We start from the raw sequence: 5,676 nt of genomic DNA on the forward strand, positions 1-5,676 counted from the left end.
AAACTAGACAAAGCAAAGAAGATCCATGATCATTATTTCTAATTGCTTTAAGAATGTAAGACCAGCCTGCTGCAACAGGCCAATGACTCATCTAGTCCAGCATCCTGTTCTCACAGTGGCCAACCAGATGCCTGTTAGAATTCCTGATCTATGATTGCAGTCATGGGAGTTTTGTCTATCACATGTAGGTGTATGTTTTGACTCCACAGAGTGGGAAGTGACGAAGACAGGATGTTTGTGTTACTGTGTTCCGTGAATTGGGACTATTGTCCTTTGTTCTTTTTCTCTCTGCTGTCTGATGCTAGAGAGAGAGGGAGCCATGTTGCAGTGCTCTGTGTGTGTTTATATATAAATAAAGTAGATTAGCCAAAATGCTGAGTTGCTGAGGTCTGTCATGCACATGATGCGCAAACTCTGTGGATCCCTAAGTGTGCCAATGTCGGTTGGCTTGGTCGCTTTGATGTTTGGGCTGAATAAAACTTATGAAGCTCCTGAACAAAAGACCAGGAGGGAGGCAACATGCCAGCCGAGCTCCTGACAATGCCTGTGTAAAACATGTATGAAACATGCAACCATACACAACAGTGGTTCCCAGCAACTGGTATTCAAATGTATTATAGCCTCCAGCTGTGGAGGCAGATCTTAGGCATCATGGCTGGTAACCATTGATAGCTTTATCCTCCATGAATTTGTCTAATCCTCTTTTAAAGCCACCCAAGTCAGTAGCTTTGCCTCAAAGCAATCCAGAGGAGAGTGATCTGGATCTCCCCAAAGACCTTTAATGTGTCCCCGAAAATGTGTGTGCGCTACACTAAAACAACATTTTATTGGAGCCAGGGAATTTTAGAGTAACTGGTATAGCCTACAAAGTGTTACTGTGATAACCAGTTACCGCCAGCCACCTCCATGAGAATTATTGCATTTTGTTGTATATATCCCAGCAGTACAAAAAGCATTAAAACCTTCTGCTGGAAATAAAAAGCTACTTGGTGTTTGTGAAACACCTTTTACAAAGGCTGCCTTTGAACTCTCTGAAATCACTTTGCTACTTATTGTTATGTGCCAGGGTGTGAGACTCACTTTTTTTTTATTCCTTCTCATCACAGAGCACTTATATAGAAATTCAATTTATTTCTCACTGTGAAAGAGCTTGGCAGTCTCTTGTAACAAGGAATTGCACCATAGGCAGTTCTTTCCCCAACCATCTAAGTATGAATGTATAGATCCTGGAATGTGAAGGCAGAACCCACATCTCATATTGTAAAGGGAGGGGCTGTCATGCGACCAGTACTCCCTTGAAGAGAAGGAAGAAACAGCTATCATGGTACCCTCCCTGATGTAAGTGGACAAGGTACTGAACTGAGACCCAGGTGCTTACACTGAGCCTAATGAAGAACTTATCACTCATAATGTCATTAAGGCAGAGCTTCCTGATTTGTCTTTCAAAAGGCAGCACACCCTGAACCAGGAATTGATACCCTTTATTATGGGCACAAGGAGAGGGGGACGACAGAGGACAAGATGGTTGGACAGTGTTCTCGAAGCTACCAGCATGAGTTTGACTAAACTGCGGGAGAGAGAAAGAGTTAATAGGTAGACCAATAGAAAAGCCAGAGGCGGAGCCTACCTGTTTATAAAAGGGCTTAGCCTGAGGTTTGGGTTGGTTGGTTTTTAGTTAGTTGGTTGGTTGGGAAAAGGTAGTTGGGAAAGCATTTGGCAGACAGTTGGAATTAGAGAGACAGTGCAGTTGGTTCTTGTGTGAGGGGAGGTAGAAGAGTTAAGAGACAGGATAAAGATAAGACTAAGAAGGTAAAGAGTAACAACGTTTTGAATGCAGTTAAAGTTTATTTGTGTCTGCATTCTTCTTTGTTAACTTAAGAACCTGACTGAGCCTAAGTGATTTACTGGGGAGGACCTGGTTGGTGGCAGCGGATTAGTGGGGTAGGGGTCAATAGTCTCTGAGACGACCAGGGGCTCCATACGAACGCCACACTCACACTCCCCAGTGCCTCTTTATCAGATGAGTCAGGACCTGACCTAGAGGAGATGTAGCTCTGTGGCCTGGAGCCTAGTATTCCACTACTTTTTACTCTTCTGGAAAGTGTTGTAGCCTTGAAGGAGCAGTCAGTGGAATAAAGGCTTCCGCTGAGTTCTAGATTTGCTTGCAACAAGTCTGCTTGAACCTATTCAAGGTCTCGCGATCATTTAAAGAGCCTGCTGAATCAGGCAAGTGACCCATCTAGTCTAGCATCCTGTTCTCACAGTGGCCACCCGGTTGCCTGTGGGAAGCTCTCTAAGCACAACAACAGTCTCTCTGCTCACAGTTTGCAGAAACTGGCATTGAGAAGCAATAGGGAAGGTAGAACAGTGAAGATAGAACATTTCCATCTATCTGTGATGACTGTCCCTTCACCCTACCTGCCCCTTACCTGATGAAGTCTGTTGTGGTCCATAAGCTCCTGCTTACGTTTGGGGCAGGACAGGGTCTTAACAAAAACCCCTGAAAGAAGTTTTAACATGCTGAAGTTTTTTTCAGCACTAATAAAGCAGTAGGAGTTGATATTTCACAATATTCCACAGCTGATAACCAAAGACTGTATAAGAGTACCTTGAAATTGAGCTAGTTTGAGGGTACTCCTGTATCACTTCCAAACTGACAAGCACTCAGCCACTGGAGTTTCATATTCAAAGGGATGTTGACAATGATATGGCAGTCGTAATCAAGAGTTTAATATGGCCATTCTAAGCTTGAAATTCTCTGCTTATTTTATCTGGCAAAATACTGCCTTGCTCTCTTCCCCTCCTACCTGAGTCCCTCATTGAGAGGAAGTAGGCTTTCTACAAAACAAACCTGATTGCTGACCATGATTGTGTAAACTCACATAGATTATTTTTTTTGTTTTACAAACTCATTATTTATTACTCATTAGTCAATGATCTCTGACAGGCCACATAGATTTGTGAGATGACCCTGCTCATTTTATGTAATTGGACCACTTTTGTTTGTTGTTTCTAAAAAATCGTTCAGCCTTTCAGTGTTACATCTTGCTCTTCTGCATGCTTGCAGGATGCCAAAGGGTAAGAATACAGCTGCCAAGTTAAAAACCGTCTGCTTCCCCCTCCATCTCCAATATATTTATTATTCTGTTCTGCATGACTGATAAATAGTATATCTAATTGTTTCAGATTCTGCAGATTATTTCACACTCCCTGGGCACTCATTGATTTTTAGTGGGATCATGATCAGGTGTAATAGAAGGAGGATTGATCTCTTGAGAGGTAACTATATTACATCTTCTGCTTTAAGGAAGTAACAGCCAGCTCCTGGAGCATATGAGCAGAATCAAAGGTTTCACCAGTGGGCCGTTTAGAAGGTTGCTTGAAACAAAGTCAAGCATTTTGCCACTAATTTCTTAATTTCAAAACCACTGGCTTCTTAAACCAATCCAAGTATCAGACATTATTTCAGCATTCTGATAAGCAGTGCTTTTTTCTTTAAAAAAAATGTTTAGGGGTACTTGCATTTTGACTCAAGAAAATCACCATTTTATAGTTCAAATCGGGAAAAATAAATACAGTAAATGGACAAAAGTACAAAGATTCACAAAATGTTTAGGTATGCATACCCCTGTGTGTTCCTCAGAAAAAAGCACTGCTGATAAGCATACTAAAATGTACTGTAATCCTAGAAGTCCTACTGAATTCAATGGGACTTACTTCTGAGCAGGCAGGCATAAAATTACACTGTTAATGACACTCCTTCATCTTCTTAACTTAGGAGAAAGATCAATTCTCAAAGGTAAAGAGATGTACAACTACACTGCAAGCTTAAGAACTTTGATATATATATTTTCTGGAACCCCTGGAATCTTACACTACTCAGAGATCAGGGTGAACAGTGTGAATAAGCCCCATTTAATTCAGTGAATATTACTTCTGAATTCTTCTTGTTGTTGCTGTTAGTGTTTATATCACTCTCAACCAAATACTGAAGACTTTTTTTTATTCCAGTGGGCAATTTTAATCAAAGTCTGATTTTATAGTTTTAACCAATTTTTACCTTTTGAGCATTGTAGCGTAGTTAACCAGTATTTCAATTACTGGTGTGTGTGTGTGTGTGTGTGTTTTACCTGGATGGTTTACAAACAAGGCAATAATAAAAATGACTTACATGGTAATTAAAATCAACAATAAAAGGCACCAAACTTTTCTTGTAACAGAAATAGTTTACATCTCAGGTTCAAATAACCCCAAGCCATAGCATCCCATAGTTAGTTTAAAATCCAATTAAAAAGGATGAGGGGGCAAAAAGCTATTCACCTGGTATCAAGGTGAGGCTCTCTGTGGAGTCTATTCCAAAGCTGGGATACCACCACCAAAAATGCCCTCTTCCACCTCACTTATCTATGGTTGCCCTGTTAACCTGAAAATAAGTATTTTAGAAGTTTAAGTCACTTAACACACTTAACAAGAAATAAGTTTAGTAAAACACAGCCTATATTACTCATGCTGTACAAAGCAGCATGGCAATGAACAGGAAAGGTGCTACAGGAAGAGAATGGAGAAAAGGATGGTTTTAAAATATACTTGATGGAGGTGTCCAAAGAGAAAGACTTGGGGAAATAATACATCTGTATATACAGGAAATGACTCAAGTGCCAATTAAAGTGCCAATGTTAACAGACCCTTTTGGAGACAGCATAATGTAAAAAGCCGTTAAAATGGCTTTAAAAATGTGAATATGTCTGTTTTTTGCCATTATGCGTACTAATAGCATGAACTTGATAAATGGCTTGCCAATGTATAAAATAATCTGTGTGTGTGTGTGTGTGTAACACTAGGAAAGGGTTTCTCCTCCTCCTTTTCCTCCAAGTATAGTATTTTTACTCCATTTCATAAAATGTGTTAGGAATAGCCATTATTCAACCAAAATGGAAATGTTATCACTTGAAATCGGAAATGGATGAGCAGGAAACAGATTAGTTGTAAAAGAACATTAAGGTCACTTTGTCAGGAATTTGGTGACTGGAATACTGTCTTGGTTGCGCGCATATATACACACACACACACACACACACACACACACACTGTAGCCACAAGTTCAACAAAAATTATATTCCGTAATTTCGGCCTCCCAAATGAAAGGAACATAGAAAGAAACAGGTGATTTGTTCAGATAAATGTATATTTTGATGAAGTCATTCAGTTGCTTCAGCACAAACAGTAGCAAACTGTAGTGGCAATTTATCCCTGGAATTTATGGCAGAATTGTGTGGCCAGTCATTCTTGCCTTTTTAGAGTTCCTTGGGCTGAAAAGAGCCACAGGTCAAGAAATGATAAAATGTTCTGCATATCCTTCCCTCCTTCATCTGACGGCAGCCCACCCACTCCCAAACGGTTGAGAGGGCCTTTCTTAGCAAAGCTGCTCAGGACCCAGAAAACACTAGCACTGCCCTGAATGGAAGAAATAAAGGAGTAAGCAGTAGCCCAAAATGTAAAAAGAGAGATAGACAAGGTCATGAGGCATATTGAAGACAAGGGATCCCTCTGGATTGGCACACAAGTTTGTGCATCCCATAGTTGAAATATTGTGTGGCAGTGGAGAGGGCCCTCAGGCGGCTGCTCTACTCCTATTCTCTCCCCATACTCTCTCTTATTCCTGTGCACTCTCTGCAC

At 40.7% G+C, this 5,676-nt stretch overlaps 1 long non-coding RNA gene across 2 annotated transcripts; it reads left to right on the forward strand.

The window, feature by feature from the left end:
- The first annotated feature begins 1,581 nt into the window (after positions 1-1,581).
- Positions 1,582-5,006, forward strand: LOC310842588. Of its 2 annotated transcripts, none has more exons than XR_014563247.1 (3): positions 1,582-1,809; positions 3,187-3,279; positions 4,842-5,006. It is a non-coding gene; the product is annotated as an uncharacterized lncRNA (long non-coding RNA). The 2 variants fall into 2 exon arrangements; XR_014563248.1 differs by lacking the exon at positions 4,842-5,006 and adding an exon at positions 3,779-4,724.
- The last annotated feature ends 670 nt before the right edge of the window (positions 5,007-5,676 follow it).

Source organism: Podarcis gaigeae (assembly GCF_964106915.1).
Source record: "Podarcis gaigeae genome assembly, chromosome: 4".
Taxonomy (NCBI): domain Eukaryota; kingdom Metazoa; phylum Chordata; class Lepidosauria; order Squamata; family Lacertidae; genus Podarcis; species Podarcis gaigeae.